We start from the raw sequence: 10000 nt of genomic DNA, 5'->3' as shown, positions 1-10000 counted from the left end.
AAAGGGAGAGGGAAGGAAACAAGCATTTATATATCACCTACTATGTACCAGGAACTGTACTAATTGTTTTCCAAATGTTATCTTATTTGAGCCTCATAACAACTCTGGAAGGTAGGTGCTATTATGATCTCCATTTTACAGTTGAGGAAACTGAAGCAGACAGAGGTTAAGTGACTTGCCCAGGGTCACACAGTTAGTGCCTGAAGCTAGATTTGAACTCAGGTCTTTCTGATTCTAGGTCCAACACTCTATCTACTATGCCACCTAGGTGCTTCTATAGCATGGCAAAACATGGAATTCCTACTCTTTATTATTATACTTGATCAATATAATATTGAATGTGCATGGTACTTTACTAAGTGTTTCTCTGGGCATTACAAAGCAATTAGAAGGGGGCATTTCTTGTCCAAAGGAAGCTCACAGTCAAAAAAGAAAAACAGAACCACACAGAATCCATACATATGACTATAAGGTAACTCATGTCTAGTCACTTATTAAAAAGTTTTGCTATGATCAAAAAATGGACATATCTTTTCAAGCTGAATGAGTGGGAGGAAAGATCTAAGGGGAAAAATATCTCTGGAACTTCTGACAAGTCTTCTTTAGTAAAGAATCTTTTGAGTCAGAGACCTAGAAACAGAAAGCACCACAAGGTATATTTAGTCCAACTACTTCCTTTTATACAGGTAGTAACTGAGATTCGGGAAAATTAAATTACTTGGCCAAGGTCCATGGGTTTAGTAAGGGTCAAAGGTAAAATGTGATATTAGGTCTGCTGACTACAAAAAGAAGGCTCATTCCACTCTATCCCAATTATATAACTCCATTGATCAATAAGGGAGTGCTACCTAAGTAGTATTTATTGTATCCAAGAGATAAAAAGTATTACCTAGAGTGGAGTTGACTAGGTCAGAAAGTTACTATGTTTAAGGACAATGGTCATGCTGGTTATGTCTTCCTTATTCTCCAGGCTCTACTCCTAACTCCATACTTTTTCTATCATGCCTCAGAAATCTCCTCACCCTAGAAATTAACTCTATCCCTGGACTTCTCACACTGGAAATGTTCTGCCCCTATGGACCCTTCCTCTGATTAGCTGCTTCCCTCCCTTTGAAGGAAAGCTCCAAGGCTGGATATGTCTTCCTTATCCAGACTTTATCATACTCCCTTGCAAGTACCTTCCCCCCACCTCACCCCACCCCACCCCCACCACCAACCCCTTTTCTCCTTTACCAGATTCCTTTTATATGTTGTCTTACCTCATTAAAATGTTAAGTACTTTGAGGTCAAGAACTGTCTTTTTTCTGCTTGTATTTGTATTTTTAAATTTTTATTTATTTTATTTTTAATTTATGGAAAAAAACCAGCAACTCCTTAACATAATATAATAAAAAGATATGAAACTGCAAATCTATTACGTATAACTTGCTATTTCTTTTAAATATATAATCAAGTTAATATGTAAATTTATTTTTTTTACCTTTTTCCCCCTCCCCCAACCCTAGTAATGGCCAACATTAGACACAAATATGTATGTGTATATATGTATTTATGTATGTATATATTAAAATCATTCTATATATACTTATATTTATCAGTTCTTTCTCTGGAATTTCAATTTTAAAAATGTATTTGTATTACCAGTGCTTCCTTAGTACAATCTCTAGCATACTGGTATATGCTTCATAAAAGCTTGTTGATTTAACTTGACTATGTAGAAAATATTGTTTTCTTTCCATTTTCCCTCTCCTTCAGCTTAGACATAGAAGAAAAGAGAAAAAAAAAGTAGGAGGGCTAGATCTCTTTGAACATACTGGTAGGTTAATTATAATTCAAAGCAAATTACCTAGTTATGTATTTCATGCTGTGGCTATTGTAGAGTGGTTAATGAAGCAGGTAGGTTAATGGCAATTAAATCAAACTGTTTATCAACTTGAAGAATTATAGCTAAATGGAAGGTAAATTGAAGATTGTGTCAAGCAACAACTGAAGTCAATTGTGATTAATACTAAAAAGCATCTATCTTTGCCCAGGTATTTTAAGTTCTTTGGATTTTGTTTGGTATTATTTTTGTTTTTGCTGTGTCACATTTTTTGTCTTTCCACTTCTTAAAATTAATTATTTAATATATTTAATTGTTTTAGTAAAGAACTCCATGGTTTTTTTTTTCTTTTAAAAAAGCAATTAGTTATATTAAATGATTGTTTTCTGCCTAGGAATAAATGAAAGACCACAATAATTTGTATTATTCCCAATTCACTATAGCTCTAGTCAGACAGCTATTGCATATTTAGAACTAGGGCCTAGTCAGAATTATTCCTCAGGAACTGCTAGGTGGCACAGTCAATAGAGCACTGACCCTGGAATCAGGAGGACCTGAGTTCAAATCCAGCCTCAGAAACTTAACACAGAAACTAGCCCTGCGTCCTTGGACAAGTCACTTAACTCCAATTGCCCTCCAAAAAGCAAAAAAAAAAAAAAAAAAAAAAAAAGAATTATTCCTCATTAGGAGAGGAAATCACTCTGATGGGAACAGGGAGATTTTACCTTCCAACACCAAAATTATATAAATACTGTATATCATACATTAATAAGCTCAATTTACTCTCTGAAAGTATTTAGAAAATACACTATGTATCTAAAAGATAAATAATGTAAGATGGTTTTTTAAAATCAAATAAAAAATCAAAAACCAAAATTAAAAGAAAAACATTTTTTAAAACCAAATAAAACTTGATTCTGACTTCTTTCACTGAGTGAAATGTACAGATTTGACTTTCAAAATCGGTGACTAGCAAGATGGCAGATTAGTCACTTTCTTGGGACATTTTTAACTCTCTAACTTTTATTTTAAAAAGTAATTGTGCACCAAATGCAGAGTAATTCTAGCTGAACCACAACATAAAGAAGAGAGAACCACACTGAGGTAAAAGCCATATGAATAAGTTCCAAAGAATTTCAAATCTTTAAAGCATTGATTCAGCCCCTCTTCTGCTAGGCTACATACTCTCTACTTGTATGTAAACTTTTGCCTGGCAACCAACCATCTTGAGATTTCCCCATCTCCCCACTACAGAGACTCTACCAGCACATGGCAGAACCCTATACATATCCATACCTCACAACAAGCAGCAAACACTGATTCTGCCCAATCAAGTGACGAGGAAGGACACTGAAAACATGCTTCCTTCTGACTAACCCAAACCTATGTTAGGGATGCTTTTATAGCTATAAAAACTCTTATTGAAAAACACTCTCTTTGTCCCCAATCCTCAAAAAAGTAACAGACATTGATCACCCTAGGCATGAGAGGCATGAGACAGAAAAGAGGAAAACCAAGGGAGGAATATGGTCTGAGCCGGTATATGTGACTATGTAGGGGTTCAAGAAAAAGGAACTGAAACCTTGACGGGAATAAGCTCGTCTCCTCAAAGGGAATGCAGAGAAGGGATATATCAGGTAATGAACCTTAAACGTGAATTATGGAGTAATCTAAAAAAAATCTGAAATAAAGATCTTGAGGGAAAAATAAGCTCAATAAAAACCCAAAGCACAAGAAGATAAACCAATTCAATTTGATAAATATTTATTAATCTCCTACTATGGGCCAGACATTATGCAAAGCACTGGTGATAAAGAGGAAAAAGACAGCCCTTGCCCTGAAGGAGCTTACATTTTAGTGGGGAAGAAATTATGCAAACAAATATATACAAAGCAAGCTACATACTGTATAAATAAGGAAATAAATAACAGACAGAAAGCACTGGAATTATGACGGGTTAAGAAAGGTTGTCTGTAGAAGGTGGGATTTTAGTTGGGATTTAAAGGAAGGCAGGGAGGTCAGTAGAGTGGAGAAACATCCCAGGCAAAAGGGAGAGAATGCCCAGAGCTGAGAGCAGTGTCTATTTCCTGGAACAACCAGATGGCCAGTGTTACTAATTTAGAGTATGTGTCAGGGAGTAAGATGTAAGAAGACTAGGAAGGTAGTACATAGTTGAGATTTTGTATCTGTTCCTAGAGGCAATCAGAAAGCATGGGGGTTTAGTAGAGGAATGACATGATCCGACATAAGTTTTAGTGGCTGAATGAAGAATGGATTGGAGTGGGAAGAGACTTGAGGCAGACTGACTCACCAGCAGGCTACTGCAATAAATCAAGGCAAGACATGCATGATGAAGGCCTACAGTAGAGTTGTAGCAGTATCAGAGGAGATAATGGGGCATATTGGAGAGATGTTACAAAGGTAAGATGGACAGGCCATGGCAACAGCTCAGACACACGAGTGAGAGATAGTGAGGAATTCAGGATGGCTCTTATCATGTGATTCTAAGGAACTGGGAAGATGGTGCTGCTCTACAGTAATAAAGAAGGTAAGAGATGAGGAGGGTTTAAGGAGAAAGATAAGGAATTAGATTTTGGATATGTTTAGTTTAAGATGTCTACTGAACAACTGGTTTGAGATGTTTGAAAGGCAATTGGAAATGCAAGACTGGAAGTCAGAAGAGTGATTGGAACAGGAAAGGTTGACTTGAGAATCATCAGTACAACGATGGTAACTAAACCCATGGGAACTGATGACTTCACTAAGTGAAGCAGTATATAGGGAGAAGAGAAGAAGACCCAGGACAGAACCTTGAGGGACACCTGCCATTAAGCAACATGATCTGGAGGAGGATCCAGCAAAGGGGGCAGAGAATAAGCAGTCAGATAGGTAGGAGATAAACTAGGAGAGAGTAGTGTCCCAAAAAACCTAGAAAGAAGATAGTACCAAGGAAGAGAGAGTGATCAGTAGTGTCAAAGGCTGGAGAGTGACCAAGAAAAATGAGGATGGAAAAAAGGTTATTGGACTTAGCAACCAAGAGATCATTAGTAAGTTTGGAGAAAGTAGTATTGATGGAATGATAAGGTCAGAAGTCAGATTGTAAGGGGTTAGTTAAGAAAGTGAGAGAGAGAAAATGAAGGCACTTATTGTGGATGAGCTTTTCATGTCGTTTGGCTACAAAAAGTAGAATAGAAATAGGATGATAATTAGTAAGGACAGAAAGAACAATAACCTTTTTTTCAGGATAGTGGAGATGTGGGCATGTTGGTAGGCAGTAGGAAATGAGCCAGTAGAGAGAGAGAGAAGGAAGATAAGTGAAAGAGTGAGGATGACAGAAGGGGTGATTTTCTGGAGAAGAAATAGAAATGGGCTTTCTTGCTCCAGTAGGGGAGTTAGCCATGGTAAAGAATAAGGCCACTTCAGCATGTGAGGCCAGCGTGAAGGAAGAGAAAATGGCAGGAAGCACCTGAGTGAGAGAAGATGAATGAGAAGGAAAAAGAAGTTCACAGTGAATGGCTTCAATTTTTCTGTAAAATACGAGGCAAAGTTCTCCTTTGAGAAAGCAGGGTAAGGAGGAATCATACGATATGGGAGGAGGGAGAAAAGGTTTGGAAAACCTGCTCTGGAGAGTGGGATAGTGAGTTGATGGGGTGGTATAATAGCATTGCCTAGCAGCAGTGAGGGCCCATTTGAGGTTATGTAACATAAATTTGTAGTGGACTCAGAATAATTTGTGATTTTTTTTCTGTCTTCATCCAGTAGCATATGTGTAGGTGCAAGGATAATGAATGGTGGGAGTGATAAAATGCTGAGGGTTGGCTGGGCATATCTGTGATATGATAAGGGGGCTAGGGATTCAGGAGACAAAGACCATGTAGAGTTGGACTGGTTCACCAAGGAGTCAAAGTGGGGAAAAGAGGAGAGAGTAGCTAGTGCACAGGAGATGGCCTGGAAGAGAATTGAGGAGTCAAGGGATTGGAGGTCATGGGGAGACTAAAGAACAGGGTTGTGTAAAGGAAGGCAAAAGGATGAGTGAAAAGCTAATAGATTATGGTCAGAACATGCAACATGAAACATGGAAGTTATTTGCAGGTGATGGCAAGATTGAGGGTTTGGCCATTTTTGTGTGCAGCTGAAGTGGGGTAGAGAAATAACTCCTGGCAGGTGAATAGATTGAGGAACTTAATGCTTAGCATGTTTGAGGGAGAATCAATTCAAAAATTAATATTCATTAATAATGTTTGTTTACAGCTTTCTTTACATCCTTTATCTTTTTTCTAAGTATTAGAATAATATATGTTTCATAAAATGAGTTTGGTAAAGTGTTTTCTTTCTCAAATTTTAGAAGAGATTTTGTAGTATGGTCACAAATTGGTCTTTTAAACTCAGAATCCCCCTGTAAGTCCATTTGTACTAACCTCTCTCCACCCCCCATGATGGTCTCTTAGAAGTATTTTGATGTACTCAGATTTTTATGACTCCAAGCCCAGCACTCTATCCACTGTGCCACCTAGCTCTCCTATGCCATTTGACAAAAGCAAAATGTTTATCAAATGAAATAAAAGCCCTCTATCTCATTACATTTTTCGGTTTACTTTTACCAGATTACTTACACTCCTCCAACCCAACTTCTCAACTCCAAAATTAGGACTCTGGAGATGGGAGCATTTACAAATTTCTGTTGTTTCTCTGGGAAAATTTAAGACCAGATTCTCTAAACATTGACTTTTTAAATTGGAAGAATCCTGGCCTCTAATAGGGAAATCCACATAGCTTGAGTGAATTGACCAAGGTGAAAGTAGTGAAACCAAGACTAGAACCCAGATCTCCTCTCAGGAAATTCTGGAGACAGGCGATTGCCATCATACCAGCAGTCAGAAAGGGAAGACAGGGTAACAGAAATTTGCTGCTTAAATGTTGCCTATAAGATTCAATCAACACTTTAGAAACTTGTGGAATATTTTCTATTTAAAAGTTGGAGAGCATTCTGTTCCAAAAATTTATAGGCTCCTAAAAATGAACTGTTGATGCCATTGGACTCAGAATGATTTTAAAATGCCAAGTTCTACCATGTTCTTAATATCACAAATACTGCACTAGGTTTTTTTTTCAGTGATTAAGCTAGTTCCTGAGGGACCTTTGGAAGCTATAACCATACCCCTTCCAAAGATAGCTTGCATCGAGGAAAGAAGAACCTTAAACCATTTACACAGAGCCCAGGTCTTTTTCAAAAACCTCTGTGCAAATGCTCATGTATTTCATGTAATATATATGCATCTAATAAATACTGCATCTAGTTCTGGGTGCCCCATCTTAGGAAGGACATTAACAAGCTCAAGAAAGGAAACCATGCCATAGAGGTAGCATTTGAAAGAACTGTAAATTCTTGGCTTGGAGAAAAATTAGGGGATGGGAGGATTTGCGTGTCATCTTCAATGACTTATGGAACTGTAATGTATAAAAGGGATCAGAACTGCTTAATAATCCTAGAGGAAAAACTATATGGAACCAAGAGGGGAAGTAACAAAAGGCAGATTTCGAGGAAATATGAAGAAAAACCTCCCAACTATCAGAAAAGTCCAAAAAGAGAATTGGCTTTTCACCCCTAGAAGTTTTTAAACAGAGACCAGATGACCACGTGTCAGGGGTAGAGGAGAGGGATTCTTGTTTCACAGGGGATTGGAGAAGATCAACAAATCTGATTCTATGACATTGTTTCTTTCTAAACCCTGTGCGAAATTTATTTCCTATTTAATCCCCCTTGGCTGATGTCTCCTTTACTTTACATTCCTTCAGTCTTTTTGTGCTCCGTTTCTTTGATATCTATGTAGCTGCCTCCATGGCTTCTTATTTTGCAAGCATTTTGGATGTGTGATCTATCTCAAGCAAATTCTACAATAATGCCTAGCCCAGTCTTCTGCAAACAATAGGTAGGGGCCAATTAATATCACTGACTGTCATGAATAATAACTGCTTAAAAAGGACTTGCACAATTCTCTAGCATTTTAAGGCTTACACAGTGCTTTCATGCCCTTTAAGGAAGATGGCACAAGTATTATCCCCATTTGCAGGGGAGGAAATGGAGGATTAGAGACTTATCCAATGTCACAGAGCTAGGAAGTGTAGGAGGAAAGTCTTCAGTCTAGATCCTCTTAGATCCAAATCCAGAGATCCTTTCACTTCACCTTATGACGTGTTTGGTCAATTACCTTCAAGTTTTCCAAACATCAAGCACAAGCACATCACATCTAAAGGAAGTACCTTTCTTTATTGCTTAAAAATAAATCAGAAAAAGTGAAGTGAGCAAGCAAACACTGCACCCAATAACAGCAATATTGTCACGATGATCAACTGGAAAAGGCTTTGTGACTCTGATCAACACAATGATACAAGACAGTTCCTAAAGGACCTAGGATAGAAAATGCTATCCACCTCCAGAGAGAGAACCCGTGACCTCTGAATACAGATTGGAGTATAATTTTTTTTCACTTTCATTATTTTTCTTGCTTTTTTTGAAACATGGCTAATAAGGAAATAAGTTTTGCATGATTTCACATGTATAATTGATACATCATTTGCTTTGTTAATGGGTGAGGGAGGGATTAAAGGGAGGGAGAGAATCTGGAGCTCAAAAAAATTTTTAATGAATATTAAAAATAAACAAATAATGATTTGGTTTTTTTAAAAACCTAATAACCAAAAAATGCTATAGCTAATAACCAAAAAATACTATAGCTTTGATCTATAAAGTCAAGAAAATGATCATTTAACCACTCAAATTACTACCCAAACACATACCTGACACATCACAAAGCAAGTAAAATGGGAGCTATGCTACAAAAAAAGAAATGATATCCCAAGGTCAAAACAGGGCAGCTAGATAGCACAGTGGATAGAGAACCAGGCCTAGAGTCAGGAAGACCTTGAGTTCAAATCCAACCTCTACCACTGTCTGTGGGACCCTAAGCAAGTCGTTTAACCCTATTTGCCTCAGTTTCCTCATCTGTAAAATGAACTGGAGAAGGAAATAGCACACCACTCCAGTATCATTGCTGAGAAAATCCCAAATAGGGTCACAAAGAGTCATAAATGACTGAAATAACTCAACAACAAAAAGGTCAAATTGTCAGCTTCAGTTAGTGTTCTGAAACACAAGCAAAGGTTTGAAGAAAATGGCTAAGTAAAATGCAAGCATCCATACAAGCAGCTCTTGGATGTCTCTTGAAGTCTCTTTGGACTACTCAAGAAAGCTTTCTGAACACCATGATGAGAATCTATCAGTCTGGGTCAACTTTGTTGATTTTATGGTTAAGTGGTAAACTCATTTTTCTATCTGCTGTCCAAATTTCTTTCCTTTCTTATTGAGGAATGTTTTAAAAGAAGAACTGTCAACTCTTATATATGTACATGCATGACATCAAATAATGTAAAAAAAAAAAAACGTCCAAGGCCGACATTTCTATCTTGGTAATTTTTCTTTCTAAACTCCTGAGCCCAGCTCATACCTATGAATGACCCCAGTTATGAACCAGACCAGTAAAAGGACTGAGTTTTTACTTCTTCAGCTTTTCCATAGGGTTTACCCTTAGCAAAGCAAAAAAAAAAAGTCATACCATCCCACAGGCTACCAGGAAATGCTTGATTTCCAATATGAATTGTTTGATCCATTTTGAATACAAATATGCCATGCCCTATAGATTATTTTACAGAAGGATTAAAAATTATCCAATCAGATTTACCAAGGGCTTTCACAGTTCGTTGTTGGAATTAAGGCCTTCTCCTTCTCCCTGTTCCAATATGCACAGATATCTCTGCTTCTTCTGGTGGACCATGAAAACCAAAAAAGGTTTGGAGAGCCATCTTCAGATCATTTATAACTAATGACTGAAAGTTTCTTAATTAGTTGTTGAGTTAGAAGATTCTAGAATTATTAGAACAAAATTCAGAAATTTAACTTATTACTACTAGTACAGTCATCAGGGGTAGAGGTGATGGTTAATAGTTAGGTCTCATCAGAGTAGAATATAGCCATGCATCACTACTAATTAGACATTTCACATTTCCCCTCTTTTCCCTGAGCATTATCTTATCAAACAGCTATGATATCTTTTCAGTTTTCTCTCTCTTTGTGTCTCTCTCTCTGTCTCTCTCTCTCTCTCTGTCTCTCTCTCTCTCTGT

The 10000-nt window shown here is 37.3% G+C and overlaps 1 long non-coding RNA gene across 1 annotated transcript in view; it reads right to left on the bottom strand.

Annotated features, from left to right (window-relative positions):
- LOC138159114 (uncharacterized) overlaps positions 1–10000 on the bottom strand; it is a 41775-nt gene that overhangs the window by 16852 nt on the left and 14923 nt on the right. The window lies entirely within an intron of this gene.

The sequence above is a fragment of the Petaurus breviceps genome, unplaced genomic scaffold (assembly GCF_028583685.1).
Source record: "Petaurus breviceps papuanus isolate PSGF00001 unplaced genomic scaffold, PetGlider_PUasm1.0 175, whole genome shotgun sequence".
NCBI lineage: Eukaryota > Metazoa > Chordata > Mammalia > Diprotodontia > Petauridae > Petaurus > Petaurus breviceps.
This window is presented reverse-complemented; position numbering and strand designations above follow the sequence as displayed.